Source organism: Mauremys mutica, chromosome 9 (genome assembly GCF_020497125.1).
Source record: "Mauremys mutica isolate MM-2020 ecotype Southern chromosome 9, ASM2049712v1, whole genome shotgun sequence".
NCBI classification, from domain to species: domain Eukaryota; kingdom Metazoa; phylum Chordata; order Testudines; family Geoemydidae; genus Mauremys; species Mauremys mutica.
This window is the reverse complement of record NC_059080.1, coordinates 97,010,646-97,028,835: the sequence shown is the minus strand read 5'-3', so window position 1 is coordinate 97,028,835 and position 18,190 is coordinate 97,010,646. Positions and strand designations below refer to the sequence as shown.

Below are 18,190 nucleotides of genomic sequence, written 5' to 3'. Positions count from 1 at the left end.
GAACGCTGCAAGACCCACTGTCACAACATTAGGGCTGGAAATGCAGGCGCACAGGACAACCCACCCAGACATGCTACAGAGGGACAATGGAACAGCCTCGGAGCAGAGAACTGAACCAGGAGCAGGCAACTGAGACAAAAAACTCAAGCTGAGATGCAGGCCTGTAACACACAATCAATTCCACCCCCCCCCCCGCAATTGTGCTGGGCCCCAGAATTGGTTTGGTTCTCAATTCCCAAAGGATTTGTAGGAAACTAATTGTTATTAGAAGCAGTATAATGGCAGCACCCAGATACCCCAATCAACACCAGAGCTCGGCTGTGGCGGGTGCTGCACAGATGCATAAGAAACCAGTCCCTGCCCAGAAGAACTTAATTCTGCAGTATCTATTTAATACGTAAGGTTCACAGCCACCATTTCCAGGCTGCTCTTTAGGGGTCCACAGCTGGTTCAAGGCTCATCCCAAAAGAGCAGTGTGCATGCAGCGTAGTCACTGCTTCCCAGACTGCTACAGCACGAGGAGGGGATCACGGTCTCTAGAAGCTCAAAGACTGAGAAGGCCCAGAGATCCTAGTTTGGGGCCCTCAGGATGACTTTTGCCCCAAATTTGAAGTCTTTTTTTTGAAGGGAAGAAAAAAAATGGATATTATTTGTAACAAACCCCCTCCCCAACCTTTTCCAATGCCTCAAGGCCAAGAGAAATGTCTCTTTTTCTACGCTACAGCAGAGGAAGTCCCCAGTCCTCACCACCTCCAAAAACAAGCAGCAACCCAAACTCTGTAGCAAGGGGCTGTGCCTGGGAAATAGACAGCAAAATGACTCCAAACAAGCACTAAGTCTCTCTCTTCGATTTTTGTTGTCCTTGCACATCCATGCAAAATAAAATAAACACATTTCCAGTGATCAGCTGATGTGTTTAACAACAAGGCAGAAAATTCCCTTCATCTGTTTTTGGATTTTGTTTGTTTTTTTGAAGTGGTCAGCAACCCCTTTCCACCCACCCACCACTTTTTATCCTCTGGCAAGCAAGAGTGTTTCGTTACAGAACCCCGGGGGGGAATGAGCAATCTACAACGATCCCAGAAGAGGTCAGAGACTTTTGTCCCGAGACAAAAATTAGTTTTTGCAAGACGTTTCGTGCAAAAATGAAATGTCTATCAGCCGCAACTAGCCTCCATTTCAAACAGCCCCTCCACAAGACACACAAATCCCAGTCTCTCCCCCTGTGATCTTTATCCAGTTGGACTATAAAGCTGCTTTCCTCTCGCAAATATGAAGGATCACCCGGCTGCCCAGAAGACTGCGATTTCACTCTGTTAGTGGAAGAAAATTAATTGCCTTTTTATCTTCAACTGAACTACAAGAGTTTCTTTTCCAGATCAAGAGGGGGAGGAAGAAATCTGCCCACAGCACGTCTACTCTTGGAAGGAGACACACTAATACACTTACCAGCTCCTTCCCCTTGGGGGAATCACGGTTAAGAAAAGGCTCCATATGGAGGGCTTTCCTTCACGTTTGGGGTTAAATCGTTCAGTGCTTTGTGACCACCGTTTGGTCTCAGCCAGGGAGCCAGGATGCAGCAGTCCAACACCCAGGTACTTCTCTGGTGGCCTCATCAGTTTCTACAGCATCCAACCTTTCACTTAAAAATATTCAATTTCTAGTCCTTTTGATTGTGGAGAAAACCCCCTGACTGAACTGAGTAACCACTGAAGCACTTTTTCCTGTGTTTGCAAACAGACAGCCTCAAACAGCCCACAGAAAGAGCAGCTGCCCCCAAACAGCTCAACAAGGTGTTAACTCTGAAGTCTAATGACGGGGAATTCCCATGCCAACATTTTGAAATGTTTCACCATGGATCTGGCTACTTGAAGAATCTAGGCAGAGTTTAAGGTTGTGAGTACACTACCTCTCCCACACCCCACTCTGCCCCCTGGAATTTCAGCAGGAAATCCTGACTGTCAGACAGAATTGGACATTTAAAAAAAAACAATAAAAATTGAGGTGAAACCCCCCAAGAGTTTTTGGCAACCAGCTTCCACGTGTGTCCTTGCAAATCTCCATCTCAGCACCGCATAGATGCTCTTCTGTTCACACCACGGACACCAAGCCCTCTTGATCTCCTTCCCACAATCCGTATCTGTCTGGGCCCAGCGACGCCCCACCACTTCAAGGGCAGACGCTCCTTAGATATCACGGGGACGTCTTTGCCACCCATGCCCGCTCCACGCCAACCGGCTGCATCGCCCTGCAGGCGACTGGCACCACGGTGCAGAAACCTGCTGTTAGGCTGATGGGCCAGCGTGGGCTGGATTGTCTCCCTCTGCAGCCGTCTGGGCAGCCCATGGGGGGAACCAAACCCAGGCTCCTTAGCCATGCCCTGACCCCACAGCCCAGCGGTGCCGGTTTTCCTGGGCCAGGAGCCGTTTGGGGCAGCAACTCAGCATTCCCCGGTCCCACCCACCAGCAACACCCCATTCTTCGCACCAGTGCCAGCGCCTCCAGATGTGCACCACGCCGGGCACTGTGCGGGGGGCTGGCTGCCCGCCCACCCACCGACCGACCGAGAGGGGGTCCCCCCAGCCAGTGCCAAGGGGGGGGTCCCGCGTACCCCAGCCAGTGCACGGGATGAGGGATCCCACCCACCCCAGCCAGTGCCTGGGGACTCCACCGGGGGGTCCCAACCGGGAGATGGGGACTCGGGGTGTCCCCCGCTCCAGGGAGATCGGGCAGCCGTCCCGGGAGGGGGCTGCGCCGGGCCGCCCCAGGCCGGGGATCAGAGCCCCGCGGGCGGGAGAGGCGCATCCCCGGGACCGTCCGGCTGCCGCCCCGGCGGGTCTCACCTTCCAGGGCGCGGCGGCCGCCGGGCAGGAGCAGCAGCAGCACCGGCAGCAGCAGCAGCGGCGGCGGCGGCGCCGCGGCCATGGCGGGGGCGCGGGGCCGGGGCCCCGGCGGGCGGGCGGGCGGCGCGGCAGTGCCCGGACTCGGGGCGGCCCCGCTCCGGGCGGGTCGCGGGGCTCCGGTGCCGGCTGGGGGGCTCCGGTGGGGCGGGGGGTCCCGGGCTGGCGCCGGACGCGGGGGGTCCCGGGCTCCGCGGGGCGAATCGGCTCCGGCGCGGCGGCTGCTGCCCCGGGGTCTCGCGGCTCCGCTCGCCGCCGCTCACGCTCCAGCTCTGGGGGCTCCGGCTCCGCCGCCGCGGCTCAGCCTCGGGGGGCGGGGCCCAGCCGTCAGTCACCCTCTCGACACGCCCCTGGCAACCAAACGCCGCACTCAGCGGGAGCGCCGCGCCGGGGACACGCCCCTAACAACGCCAAGCGCGCAGCCCATTGGGCGTCGGGGGTCCCTAAACCCCGCCCCTAGCCATGAGGCGGAGCTTAACCTAGGGGCGGGGCGTCAGGGAAAGATGAATTAGATGGGGAGGGGACTCGGTGCCAACCCGAAGCAGGCCCCGCCCCTATCCCCTCCCATTGAGCAGCTAGAGGCAGAGCGAGGAGAGCGCCCCACCTAGCGGCCACAAATGGAACTGACCTGTTAAAGGCCCTGCACCCCCTCCCCACCCTTTGGGGTGGGGGGGGGCACGAGACTGGCTTAAAATCAAGGATTCGTCTTGGGCTTGGCCCTGTGGGAACCCGCCACCCCCCACGTGCTTGAGCACGACAGCCCCCCATCCCAGGCTCCTCCCACAGACTCCTCCTCTTCTGCCCCCACCTGCTCCCCCAGTTCTCTCCCTTCACAGGAGCCAGCCCCTCACATTCTCTTACTCTGCCACCTGGTGTTCCCCCGCCCCTTGTCTTCTCCTGCCCGCCACATCCCTCTGCACCCCTTCAGTCTCCTTCCTGCCCCCCATATGCCCATTCCCCCTCAGTCTACCATCTGCTCTCCACAGTCCTCTGCACCCTCCTCCCTCCCAGCCCCCACATTCTTCTTCCCCTTCACAGTCTCCTCCCCTAGTTCCCAGGTGGCCCCATCTTTCCTGAGGCAGCCTGGCTTCAGTCCCATTGGAAACAGGGGCCGAGGGGTGTCCAGCGGCTGCCCCACCCCATGAATCCCCTAGGCCCAAGATTCCAGGTCCCTTTGACATCAAAGGGCTGCTGAGTCTACAGGGCCCACGCTCACCCCCACCCCTGAGGCTGGCATGCAGCTGGAGTGCCTCTGCAAGGCGCCCTGGCTGCCCACCTCCCTCCCACTCTGCTGTTGCCCTCACCTCACCCCCCTTCTTGCTGCTTCACATTCCCATGCTGGGCCTTGCAGCTGGCCGAGTCCTGGAGAGCTGCAGCAGCGTAAGGGGAGCTCACAGTCAGGGCTCGGGCTGAGAGGGTGTCTCCTCTGTCCCTCAGTTGCACCCAATGAGGTGGGAATTTCTTGCCTCCCTGAGCTCCTGGCAGGCAGCAGCCCCAGTAACAAAGCAGACGTGGCGCATGCAGCGTGCCAGGAAGCCCTGCACGCCAGCCTCCCTTGCTCATGGCCATCGGCACGCAGACTACACCCAACTGCAGGTGCACACGAACCGCCCAGGGCCCAGGCAGCAGAGGGATGCCTAGGAGCCCTTTTTTCCTGGTCTCTTGGATGTGGGTGATGACACCTGCTGAAGCAGGTATAGCTAATGTGTAAAGGGGGTGACCCTGAGCCGCCCAACCCCCGGAGTGAGTCTGCTCCCCACTTGCCTGGAGCGCTCAGTGGCATTGGGCCTGGCATGATCCAAGGGAGAAATGTCCAGACTTTGTAGCATTTTACAGGGCAGCTCCTTTGCTCCACTCTGCTCCCTTGGCACCGCTCAGGGGGCATAAAGAGGGAGGAGACGGGCTGTGCCCTTCTAGCTAGAGATTCTTCTGGCGTAGGAGAGTTCCCGGATGGCATGGAGCTGGCATACCTGGATCCTGTGTCACCCTCCCTGCAGCCCCTCGTGCAGGGTGAGTGGCTGGAGCACAAGTCACTCCGGTTATCCCGAGCTAGTGGTCCTTAGGGGCCATTACCAGCTGGCATAAGATAGAGAAACCTGGAGGCTGCTCTAAAGTGCACTGGGACCACAGGAGGAGCAGAGACTCAGAGAGCTGTACCCAGCCCCTTGGTACCCCCTCTCCCCTTTGTTCTCTGGCTGTAATCAGCCATGGTCAAAGTAATTCCTAGTGAACCCTCCAGTCCAAATGCAAGTGGGTCTGATCAGCGTCTCTCTCCGAGAGAAGGGAAAGCTGAGACCGAGAGGCGGGACGTGACTTGCTCAAGGCCAGACAGGGAGTCAGCGTCAGAGCTAAGAACCGAACTCAGCAGTGCCTCCAGCCGGGCTGCCCCCAGCAAGTTACCCCCCTGTAAGGAGAACAATATCCTTCTGCTCTCCACCCCTACCCCGACTGCAGCCCAGACTGCGAGTTCTCCAAGGCAGGGGCTGCCTATGCCAGGGTTTGCTCGGTGCACAGTGGGGCCTGATCCAGGTGCCCTGGGTGTGCTAATAAACAGCTGGTTGAGCTTCAGATCTTTCACAGTCTGCTGTGGCAGTGATCCATCTGCATCCCGCTTGCCCTTCCTCTTCCTCACCCCATCCTCCGATGAAAGTTGGGGCTCATCTCGCTCCTGTGTGCGCCTGACCGGTTTATCTCAGCCTCTCCACTCTGTTAGGAGGCCAGAGGATTGCCCAGCTCTCTGGCCAAGACGGGCAGGGGGTGAATTCACCCAGTGCTTCCCAGAAATAGAGCCCCATCCCCAGTGGGGCAGCAATGAACAGCTGGGAGAGTCTCTCCTCTGCAGCTCCTCACCCACCACAGATGCTTAGAAGTCAGGGGCTACAAAGCTAGGGTCCTGTGCAACACTGGGCACACCGCAGATCCTTTGCCAGCATCAGTGGGAGGCTGGCCCAAAGCAGAATGTAGGCCCCGGGCAGTAACTGCACCACCAGCCAGTGCCAGGGCTGCTGCAGTCAATGGCACTTAGTCACAACGGCAATTGCATATGCAAATTAAGCCCACCGGTTACTGGAAAATCTGGCCCTGGTCATCCTTAGGCTTAAGAGTCAACATCCACTTTTTGGTATGGGGGCACAATTCCCATGTTGGAAGTGACAATTCCCTGGCTGGAAGCAACGGTTAAGAAGTACAGTTGGTCGAGCAAAGGGAAACAGGAAAAGCTTTGAGAAAAGATATTCATGAATCAACGTGCCAATTGGCATGGCTGTTATTCCTGGGGTCTCTCCATTGGTCACCAATGGGGATTCGGACGTGCGCTGAGTATCTGTGCGAAATGCTCACACAGACCCACAGGTTCTGGCATTTTAACACTACTGATTCATACAGGGAGGTCTGGTATTCAGCATTCCCTGTTTATTATCCAGAGTGCTCCATTACCCAAGCAGGGAGTTGAAACAATGGTGTGACTGCCCCTTTGACACGGCAGATCCCGCGTGTCGTGGCTTTCTCATCCCTCATCGTGCAGTGACAAGGAGAACAAGCACAACCAACAGGCTGGAATACCCCAAGGCCTTAGCTACAGGACAGTATGTTTGCCACACTTGCTAGGTTCTTGTTGTCAGGTGGCTGCAGTGCATCATGGGAGATGAAGTCCAGCTGGGGGGTCTGGTGCATGGAGGAGAATGGGGGAATGAGGCACCCAAACTACAACCCCCACGAGGCACTGCACTGGCAAATCAGACTCCACATTTTTCGGTGTTCAGGCAGTCAGTTTTTCAATGAAAAATTGATTTTTTACACAGACACGTACACTTTTCACACACAAAATGAATTTGGTCGAAACCCCAATTTTCCGTGGAAAAACAATTTCAACGGAAACAGTTTCGACCAGCCCTGGCTGTGAGACCTCACTCCCTCATGGTGGTTCAGGGAGGAAGTGGCTACCACGTGGTCCATCTATTCCTGAACAACTCGACCTGGAAGAAGCAGGTCGGATGGAGGGGACTGGAAGAGGAGAGGCTGAGCTTTCCATGCAGATGGGGCGGCGTGGAAGGATGTGCAAAGCTGGCCAACGGAGAAGCAAACAGGGTCCTGAAGCTGGCATCATTAAGTGATGCACTCTGAGAGACAGTCAGATCCATAAGGGAGAGACCAGAGTCCTGGAGGACCTGGGTGATGAGACCAAAAAATTGAGCATGATAGAAAAAAGGAGAGAAAAATTCTATTGCATGTGTGCAAATTTGCTAACTGTAAATACTCCACTTTTAAAATACTGAGCCATGTGGCTTCCCAGGCAGCTGGAAAGGCACGTCTCAAAATGATGCAGAAACCCAGGTTACTTTGTAATTTCAGATGTTTGAGTTACTCAAGCACAACATTTCTGACTGGAACACATGGGGAAACTGTTTATTCACACTTAAATAACTCAACAATGGTTGAACTGATTTTAATCAAACTTTCCAAAAGAATTCCCCGCGGAGCTGAGACCAAGGCTGGAAAATTTCAACCCAAAAGGAATTTGTTCACGAAAGTTATGAGCAGCCAGAAGGGTGGGGGGCTAGATTGGAAGCAGAAATTCAACCTTAACTACAGGATAGCACATTTGTCACACTTTCTATAATGAATCAGCAGAACCTTGAACAAGGACTGTACGAACAAGGAAACACTGGTCAAGGGTCCTGCGCTCGCTGGGCATAAACTCCTAAGTTACACTAGATGGCCAGGGGCTTGGGCTTCTGTTTTTCAGATGAAACATGTTGACCACGTGCGGTAATTAAAGATCAAGTTCAAGGAGATTAACTCCAATGTCCTGACCAAATTCCTGCGTCATGCATGGTCCTTCACGGAGCCGATCATTCAGTGCAGAGTACAACTACCCTGTGCTCCTTTCTATCGCTGGGAATCCAGAAGAGGGCTCTTGAGATAGCATGGTCTGATAGCTACAACGCAGCGGTGGGCATCCAGAGACCTGGTCTAATTGTTCACACATCTTGCAGGGTGACCTCGGGGAATAACCACTTCCCCGCTCTGCGCTCCATCTTCCTCATCTGCAAATGGGGCTAGGGATATGGACCCAGCTTTAAGAGCGAGGGACGAGAGGCGCTGTAGGAGAGCCAGCTGTTGTCATTAGTGGGAAAAGGGCCATGGGGACAGGGGAGTGTAACTGCAAGGGAACAGGAGAACCCCAGCCACTGCTAACTAGCCTGCCTGCCCCTTCAGTAACTTCATCTGCTGGTCCCTGTTCTTGGGAAACGGACCATCCGTAACAACCCTGCCGGCAGGTTCCCTCCACCTAGAATCGGGAACTGGGAGGAGGGGAGATGGGGGGAGGTGCTGACAGAATATTTGCTCTATGAGCAGCTGCACATGGCTCCTAGCGTCAGCAGCCGTGCATTAACCCTTCTCTGTTATAGGCTACACTCTGATAGAAATGAGTCGTTCCTGAGGGAGAAGGGTTAATGTGCGGCCAGCCCCAATCAGCCAATCAGGCTTGCGTGTGCCCTGGTCCCGCTCAGTCCGGTTTGTGTGCACAGGGCCTAACCTTTCCCTTAGACTGTGAATAATGGCAAAAAGTGAGGTCAAATCTCACATTTTTATAAATAAAAACTACCCGGGGAGCCAGAGCTAGTCAGGATCCTCCTCTCTACCGATTTCTCTCTTTTACGAGACACCGGTCACCACAGAGAAGTAGGACTGCCCATGACAAATTTCAACCATAGCCCAATTTCAGAGACTTCCTTTGAGCCACGTATGAAGAGAAACCAAACGAAAGTGACACAGAAAATTCAAAGGACAAAAAAATACCTCTCACCCCTTGTGAAATTTCACATCAATCGACACCTACCTTTAGAGCGAAGCCAGCTTTTATGCCCCTTTTTAAAGCCCAGTTTAGAACGCAGCTCTGGAGTCACTACGAGACGCTTCTGTAACACCCAAGCAGGGTGAATTTTTTCAGACAAATTGTTTATTTGCTGAAAAATGCAGCTTCAGTCGACCCGAAATGCTTTATGAATTTGACAGGAATCGTTTCTGCCATTCACGAAACAGCCAGCGGTGGCGGTGACCCTTAGCCCTGTGCCTAGGGCCCTAGGCTAGGATGTAGGAAACCTGGGGGTGAATCCTCACTCTGGAACAGGCCCCCAAACAGACATTGCAACTGACTGAAAATTCTGAAAAGTTTCAGATTTGGTTCAACCTGAACTGAATTCGCCGCCCCCCCACCCCACACACAACTTTTTAGACCAGCCACTGAACTGAAAAATTGGTGATTCATCCACTTCTGCATAAGACACATTTACACCAATGCACGAATGGCTCATTTTCACGTCCATTGAACTTAGCAACTTTTACTGCAGGTTAAAGTTTTTTGTTTGGGAATTTCTTTGGTTTTTAAATAAGCCAAATTACTCTGATGCCAGGCACATGAGTAGCTTGGTGCATCATCTTCTGAGAGCTTGAGTGTCAGTTCCAGCCTGTCATGCAAAGCTTTTCCCAGAGTAGGTATAATTGTTTTAGCAGCTACTTGGCTCCTGCCAGTTTCTTCCCCAGGAGCCCACTGTGCTCTACCCCCAGTCGATACCTCCCTCAGGAGGGAGTCCTGCTCCCCTGGACTTTAGCAGGTCTGATAGATACTTGCATATCGGATCTAGGATGTTATTTAACTGTAACATTCCCTCTCCACCTTCCCATCCCCCCTCCACCTCAGTACTCTCTCATGACTCACCCTGCTCTGCCCCACTAGCTCCAGGATGCAGGTAAGCCCTTTAACACTTACAACTTCAAGTGCTAATTGCCAAGTAATTAAAACTTTAATCACTGGGCAATTAAAACTTTAAGCAACTGTCAGAGATCGGTTCCATGTCAACAAGGATGTATCCATCCCTTTTGTCCCCAGATGCCCTATTTGCAAGGATCCCACTCCATCCAGTCATGCGGAGAGCTCTCTATGCATATGTGTGCTATAGAGAGATCTTCAGGATTTCCTGTGCTGAGCAAGAGGTGGACAGAAAACGATCAGTCACTGCTGTTAAATTTTAAACCCAGACAATTTTGCATTAAGTAGCATATGAAAGGGTTTTGTTTCTTTAAATCTCCTGCTTTCCAAGTTCCCAGGATTAAAATTCTCTTAATCACTTATTTTAACCACATACATTTGCAGACAAATTGCTTTGCCTAATTCAAAATCTGAAGGAGGCTTATAATGGTAGTCTGGCCGCAACCTTCACTATGCAATCACTCCAGTGACTCCCTGGTACCGTCTTGGGTCGGTCCAGATTTGCAAGAGAGCTCAGCTCCCATCTAGGCACCGAAATAAGTGGCTTGACCCCCCCAGGAGAGCTCAGCATGTTGGGTGCAGTGCTCTGGTGAAAACCCAGCTCAGCTGCGAGACTCACAGCGGGAGCTGCTCGGTGCTAAGCATGGCTGAAAACCAGGCTCTTATTTTGGGACCTAAATGTGATCTCAGCTTTTTGGGGAAAAAAACAAAAACCAAGTGTGGATGCCAAACCCCTGAAAATCCAGACCCTCCTGTCTGTTGTATCACACACCCATGCTCTCTCTCTCTCTCTCTCTCTCTCTCTCTCACACACACACACACACACACACACACACACACACAACTTTATTTGCTATTTTCAGGTGACACCCGCCTCTATTCCTACCCCAAATGCTTTTGATCCGATGTTGACAACCGTTATGTCAGTTTCCATGTCAAACAATAGACATTGTTACGTCCTCTTTTCCCAGGCCAGTTTCGCAGAGCAAAGAGCAGCCTTGGAAAGGGGGAAGCCGTGAGAATTCGGGGCAAGAGGAACACCTCACGTTTTGCAGGCCTGTCGAGCTGGGGTGGGGGGCTGCAGACTAGCTCCACCTGCTGGGAGGTGTGGGAAATACATCCACCTCTAGGCAGCAAAAGCCCCCCCCCCCCGTCCTTAGTCCTTCTATCAGAGCAGCATCAGTGTCTGTAATGCGTCACCCCCTGAAGTGCTTCCAGGCTGGGAAGTCAGTTCCCCTTTGTCATGTCAGATTGTCCCCTTTCCAGACCGGTTGTGTTGCTGCCTCTGTCATTGCCAATATTCTGTGCCGTGCCTGAGGCGATATCGCGGCCATTAGACCTGACTTCTGTGGAGTAGGCAGCTCAGTGAAGCAAATCCAAATGTCCCCGAGGGCGAGCAGAGAGGAGGGGGCCTGGGGCTGGGAAGCAGCTTCTGCCTTCACCTAGCGGATCAAGACCAACCAGATCACATCCAACAAGTGCAGCAACTGTGGCCTGGCAAATGATGCTAACATCATCCAGCCAAAGCCACCAACAAATAGCAGACACCACCATCAGCACCGCCCAGCAAACAGCCAGCGCCAACTGGCAAACGTTCCCAGAGCCTCCTGGCATCGCCCAGCCAGCGCCACCACCAAATGCCACCAGCACCACCCAGCAAACACAGCCAGCGCCATCTGGCAAACGTTCCCAGTGCCTCCTGGCACTGCCCAGCCAGCACCACCACCAAATGCCACCAGCACCGCCCAGCAAACACAGCCAGCGCCATCTGGCAAACATTCCCAGAGCCTCCTGGCACTGCCCAGCCAGCGCCACCAACAAACGCCACCAGCACCGCCCAGCAAACACAGCCAGCGCCATCTGGCAAATGTTCCCAGAGCCGCCTGGCATCGCCCAGCCAGCGCCACCACCAAATGCCACCAGCACCGCCCAGCAAACACAGCCAGCGCCATCTGGCAAATGTTCCCAGAGCCTCCTGGCACTGCCCAGCCAGCGCCACCAACAAACGCCATCAGCACCGCCTGGCAAACACAGCCAGCGCCATCTGGCAAACGTTCCCAGAGCCTCCTGGCACTGCCCAGCCAGCGCCACCAACAAATGCCACCAGCACCGTCTGGCAAACACAGCCAGCGCCATCTGGCAAACGTTCCCAGTGCCTCCTGGTACTGCCCAGCCAGCGCCACCAGCGCCACTCGGCAAACACGCCTTCTCAGTGAATTTCCTGTTCTCTGTGTTTAAAATCTTAAGCTGTGGCTCTCCCACAACTGTCACTTGCTCACCCATATGCCCATGCAGATGCTTTTGCTGCCTGTGCAGCTGGTTTTAGCACCGGATTATTATCGAGTCAGGAAGTCCCGAGCTCAGGATTCTCCAGGAATGTTAACTCAGCTGTGCTGCATGTGCTGCATGTTTTATGTTCAACAACACACCCCAAGGCCCAGCCCTACCATGCGACGAGCCGTGGGTGCGCCACAGCACCCACTTCTACCCCGCGCAGAGAGGTTTTAGTTCAGGCAGCACAGTTTGACCAGAAAGAAAAGGTCTTGGCTTTACCTATCCCTAAGTATCCCTCTCCCCTTGCTCCAGCTCTACTGCCAGGTTATACGCCCTGCCCTCTCCCCGGGGAACGCGGATGATGCTGATTTTGATATTTGTGCGGTTGAGGTTGGTGCCCCATTGTGCAAGGTGCTGTACACACATCTAAAGAAAAGATGGGCCCTGCCCTCCCCATTCGAGTATAAGACAAGGACACAGCAGGTGGGTGCAGCACATAGACCGAGGGAGCACAAGGAAGCAGTGAGACAATTATGGTTAGCATAAGGAGCAATGCTTTCAGCACCCCAGCTGCCTAGCCACTGTCCAGTGTTTGTCGGCATCACAGCCCAGGCAGGTTGCAGACATATGCTGCCGATGAATGGGGTTTTCTCATTCACAAAAAGCAAAACAGCCTCAATGCCTATTTTCAGACCAAGGAAAAGAACCAAGAAAGAAAGAACGAATATAAAGTCTCCAGGCGAGCGAGTGAGCGCCAGTCACGGCTCCCGGAGACTGTACGGCTGTGCAAGGAAAAAGGTGGAACAATGGCCCTTTCCCTCCCGTTTACAGTTACCTTCCTGCCTCTTTCCTTTCCGTTCACCCCTCAGGCATCTTTGGTTCCTCCTCCATGCCTGGCCTCAGCCCCTCTCCCAGATCCCTGCCGCAAGAGATGTCCCTCCCACTATATGCCAAGCACTGGGGCAGGATTGGTACTGACAGCATATTGACTGGGCCGCTGTCCAGTCTAGTTTTAAATGTGCCAAGGGGATGGGTCTCCTCATTGCCTCTGGAGTCCTTCCCATCTTCAACTGCTCCTATCCAACTCTCCCTCATTTCTTGGTTGCCATGGCATCCTCCTCCTCCTTTCTCAGGTTGCCATGGCTCCTCCTGCCTGTGGCAGCAGCAGCATCTTCATCAAAGGGAAGGCACGGTTTTCCCTTTTAGTACTTAGCGCCCCGAGATGATGGTGCCACCAGGACAGGCGACCGAGTTTAGGCTCCCACGGACACGGCAGGTCGGCTGTGCTGTGGGTAGGCCTGACAGCACGGTGACGAGTTACGATCAGGACCCCGCCCCCCCCGGGGGCTTATGGGGAAGAGAGACCCCCTGCCCTCCTTCCTGCCACACTGCCTTGAGTGATCTTCCCCTTGGCACCATGCTCCGGGGCGCCCGGGCACTCAGATCCGCTGGTGCACACTGGAAAGGACTCAGGAGGGTCTGGCAGCTGAGGGAGGAGGATCAAGGGGGTGTCCTAAGGTTCTCACTGAGGAGCCCTGGGGTAAGAAGTGTGTGCAATGGGTGCACCTTGGGTTGGGGAGGTTGGTAGCTGGGTGTAAGGGGAGTAAGGACAAGTGGGGTGCAGCGAGGGTCTTGGCTCAGATTCACAGTGTAGCTGGGAAAGGTGCAAAGCATGGTGAGGTGTGGCACAGCGAGGCATGGTATGGGGAGGCATGGCACAGTGAGATGGGGTATGGTGAGGGGGCATGGCAGGTTGGGGGCTGTGGCACAGTGAGGGAGGTATGGCATGGTGAGGCGTGACATGGCATGGTCAGGGGCGGCTCCAGACCCAGCACACCAAGCGCGTGCTTGGGGCGGCATGCCGCGAGGGGCGCTCTGCCAGTCGCCGGGAGGGCGGCAGGCGGCTCCGGTGGACCTCCCGCAGGCGTGCCTGCGGATGGTCCGGTGGAGCCGCGGGACCGGCGACCGGCAGAGCGCCTCCCGCGGCATGCCGCCCTGCTTGGCGCGGCGAAATGTCTAGAGCCGCCCCTGGGCATGGTGAGGCATGACATGGCATGGTGAGGTGTGACATGGCATGGTGAGGCATGACATGGCATGGTGAGATGTGACACATTGAAGTGTGACATGGCACTGTGAGGTTTGGCACGGCGAAGTGTGACATGGTACAGTGAGGTTTCACACGCTGAGGTGTGACATGGCACGGCGAGGTGAGCTGTCACATAGCCTGGCAAAGCAAGCCCTCCCTCTGTCACTTTCAAATATTCACAACTTTGTCCTTCCAAATGGAGCTTCCCCACCCTCAGCACAGGCCATCGTCCTCCTCACAGGCACAAACTGCCTCAGCTTTGGGCCAAAGCGAGCATGGTGTTACCAGAGCACCTCCCCCACCCATGCCCTGCCCAAACATCTGAACGGGCTGCATTTCTGTGCTGCTCAGAGAACGTCTGAACAGAGTTATTCAACCCCCGCCCCCTGGAAAATTACATACACCCGTATAATCATACACCAACACACGCACTCTCCCCCCTACACATGCACACGTGCACCGCCTCACTCGCACAGCCCAACCAGGAGCCATTTCCAAGACATCCTGAGCAGTAGAGCGGAGCGGCTAGTGTGGCCCAGCCATCTCCTTCCCTGGAGCCGCCACACCGTAACAACAGGTGCAATTGCAGGCAACATACCATGCCGAGACATGGGCATGAACAAGGCCCCAGTTTATCCTCACTGCATCCCTTACGGGGACCACACCACTCCCGAGACGAGGCTTCTGCATTTGTCACTTTCTTCAGTGCGGTATTTTCTGTTCTCTCTAGGGGACTAACCCTGGCTGGGGGACTCACCCCACGCCCGGCCGAAGGACACCCACCGCTCCAGAGGCTCGCAAGCATTTCCAGGGTTAACGGCAGCGCTGCTGCTGCAGCCGGCTCCCTTCACTGCCGTCGCATGGCCGGGGCTATTGTTTTCCTCCGACGCGCCGTCCAACAGGCTCTTGGCGAGCTGCACTAAATCAATACAAGCACCGTGAGACAAGTCAGCCAGGAATAAACAGGCAAAGCAAATAATACGCGGGAGGATAAACAACTTCAGGAAGTGCCCCGGGGCAGGGCAAGTTCCCCACTAGCCCTGCCAGGCTGGGCCACGGCCCGGCGCTCCCCAGGGGCTGCAGGCGAGCTGCCCACAGACAGCACTGAGGTCAAGCGTGGGCCGTCTCACCAGCACCCAGCTGCAAGAATTCCCCTTTTCAAAGGGGCAGCGCCTTTGGTCTGCACACGCCTTCCCACACAGTGTCTGGTGTTTGTGTCGATGGCTGGGAGGATCACGGGAATAACCCGCGAGATGGGGATAATCCTAAACAGACACCCAGGAATCCACTTTGTTGGGCGAGCAGGCCAGGCACGGGTGGCACAAGCACCTGGCTCGGCATGAACGAGCTCAGGCTTCTGGAAACAGCTGCTTCTCCCTGGGCCTGCTCAGGGTTCAAAACATACATCTCATAGTCCTTTCTGGTCATTAGCATAGCCCCGCCCCTTAGTGACACCATCTGAGCCCCTCCGTGGTTCCTAGGGGTGCTGTGACCCACATGCTTTTACAATGGATGCTTTACAGAGCTCTGAAATACAGTGGTTTTCAAACTGTGGGTCGCAGCGGCTCTGGTCGGCACTGCCGGTCAGGAGCCGGGCAATGGGAGTGCAGAGCCGGTGCTCGTGACGGGGGCAGCGTGCGGAGCTCCGTACCTCCCCACCCCCGACTAGGAGCTGGACCTGCTGCTGGCCGCTTCTGGAGCACAGCACGGTCCGCACTGCAAGGACAGGCACTGCCTTAGCACCCCTGCTGTGCCACTGACTGAGAGCCGCCCACGGCAAGCCCACGCCCCAACCCCAATCCCCGGCCCCACCCCAGAGCCTGCACCCCCAGCCCAGAGCCCTGACCCTTCCTGCACCCGAACCCCCTGTCCCAGCCCAGAGCCCCCTCCCGCACCCTGAACCCCTCATTCCTGGTCCCACCCCACAGCCCTCACCCCTGCATCCCAACCATCTGCCCCAGCCCTGAGCCCCTCCCACACCCCAAATCCCTCATCCCCTGCTCTGTTGGGTCACAGGTATCAACAATTTTCTTCAACTTGGTCACCAGAAAAAAAGTGTATAAACCACTGCTGTAATAAATACGGGTATAAGCCACACCCCTTACACTTTGTAGAGCTCTGCAATAAATACAGGTATAAGCCACACCCCTTACACTTTGTAGAGCTCTGCAATAAATATGAGTATAAGCCACACCCCTTACACTTTGTAGAGCTCTGTAATTAATATGGGTATAAGCCACACCCCTTACACTTTGTAGAGCTCTGTAATGAATATGGGTATAAGCCGCACTCCTTCACTTTGCAGAGCTCTGCAATGAATATGGGTATAAACCGCACCATTTATACCATTGAGTAGCCCCTCCCCTTTCCACTGCTGCCACTCAGTCCTGGCATGTGTCCACTCCAGCAGCCCTGAGCTGGCTGAATTTAATGCTGTGTCTGGAACTCAGGCCAACAAAACATCTGCACAGAACTGCACTGTGAGGAAGAGCTGGTAGAGGAGGGGGACATGGAGGATAGACAGGAGCTCTCCGAGGCCTGGCTGAGCCCAGAGAAAGAACCTGCTGAAGGGGACTCAGGTCGGTGTAATTTACTGCTCCCATTAATGCACACCTTGTCGTGAACTCTTTTCACAGCCCCTGACACCTCCCCTCGCTCTCTCAAACTGCTGGCCAATGGCACGCGGGGCAGGAACAAAGGGATTCTGTTTTAAAGCGGATGGTTTATTTTAGGAGCAAGTGTCGCACTCATCATGGATGCCCAGGGCTTTATCTACCTCTGCCCTGTCCATGTAAGACTGCCTGGGGGTGTAACCTATGCACTGACAGTAACAGGTAAAAAATTAACACAATGCTTGAAGCAAGGCAGGAGCTTTCCAAAACATACGTTGTAACAGAAACCCTTGATAGGTTTTTTTGCAGGCAGAAGAATAATGCTAGCCAAATAAAAACAAGGCGAGTACAATTCAGTGCATTCAAAATGGGAAAAGAAATCCGCACAAACGAATACCGGAGCCTTCAAATGAAATAGCTCCAAAATACAAAAGAATGCTCACGAGCGAGCCCGTGACTGGGCAGCCAGACAAAATGAGTTTGCAGAAACGGCATTGTAAACATATTGGCTGCACGCATCCTAGTTCAAAACGCAGTATTCTGCTTTCCCAGTCTGAAAGGCCAAGCCCAAAACAAATGAACTTGCAGGCTGTGCTTAGATTCAGGAAAGAAGGAGCAATGTGGCTGGCTCCTGGGGCTTGGCTTGAACTGACTCACAGGACGAGCCAGCGACCACAACTCTTCTCCGTTCGTGGCACTTAGGCTTTAGCTTGGCTCTTTTTATTCTGAAGTTCTCAAGCGAGTATTGGCTGATCTGTGCCTGCACATTTCTAGGCAGAGCTGCCTTGTTCCTTCCACTGTGGTACAACAGTCCGCAGTGCGCTCCGGGGATCGCAGCCCTGGGAAGAGCTGGCAGCATATGGGCCGTGGCAACCTCAAGCCAGCTAGACGAGCAGCCTGGGGACTTTGGCACTCTCGTGAGTGCTATAGCCACCAGGATCACTACTGCCTGTATGTTTAGCTGTGTTTCCTACGCTATTCCCTGCACCTACCTGGAGCTCCACCCCCGGCCCCCCACCCCTCATAGAAGCTAGAGGGTTTGAAAAGTGCCCCCATATAGTGCTACATGGCTCTGGAGCAAGCAGGAGGAGTGTGTTCCTGTCCGTATTCTCAGGCAGATCTACATGGGGGAAATTTTAGGGAGTTGTGCCACTTCTCTTTGGAAGCCTGCTAACCCCTTCAGTCTAACACCAGCTGGGGGGCTGGTTGCTTACTGGTGAGCTCGTCTGGGGGATCCTGAGGGCCAGCCGTTCACACCTGCTGAAAGACTGACCAGGATAAGGAAGAAAAGAAACGCACAAGGAAGAACATGTCCTTGGAGCTGCTCCAGAGTCCAGAGCCCGTGAGACCAGGGAATGGATGAACGTGTGCTGGATGGAGGGAAGGCGGGAGAGTTGAGAGATGTGCACCAAGACATCATGCATTTCCTCAGACAACAAACTCAGATGCTCCAAGCTATTATGGAGCAGAACATCCAGGGGTGAAGCCTGGATAATTCCTTCTTCCTGGCATCAGGGGCACACATCTTCCCCCCCTTCAAGACACC

The 18,190-nt window shown here is 54.7% G+C and overlaps 1 protein-coding gene across 2 annotated transcripts in view; it reads right to left on the bottom strand.

Annotated features, from left to right (window-relative positions):
- EPHB3 (EPH receptor B3) overlaps positions 1 to 12,861 on the bottom strand; it is a 60,714-nt gene extending 47,853 nt beyond the window's left edge. Inside the window, exon 1 of one of the 2 annotated variants that reach the window (XM_045029831.1) lies at positions 12,782 to 12,861. The gene's annotated coding sequence lies outside the window, so the exon portion shown is untranslated. Of the gene's footprint in view, positions 1 to 2,843; positions 2,925 to 12,781 lie in introns of those variants that run through there. The other variant, XM_045029832.1, reaches the window with a different exon arrangement.
- Between the last annotated feature and the right edge of the window lie 5,329 nt (positions 12,862 to 18,190).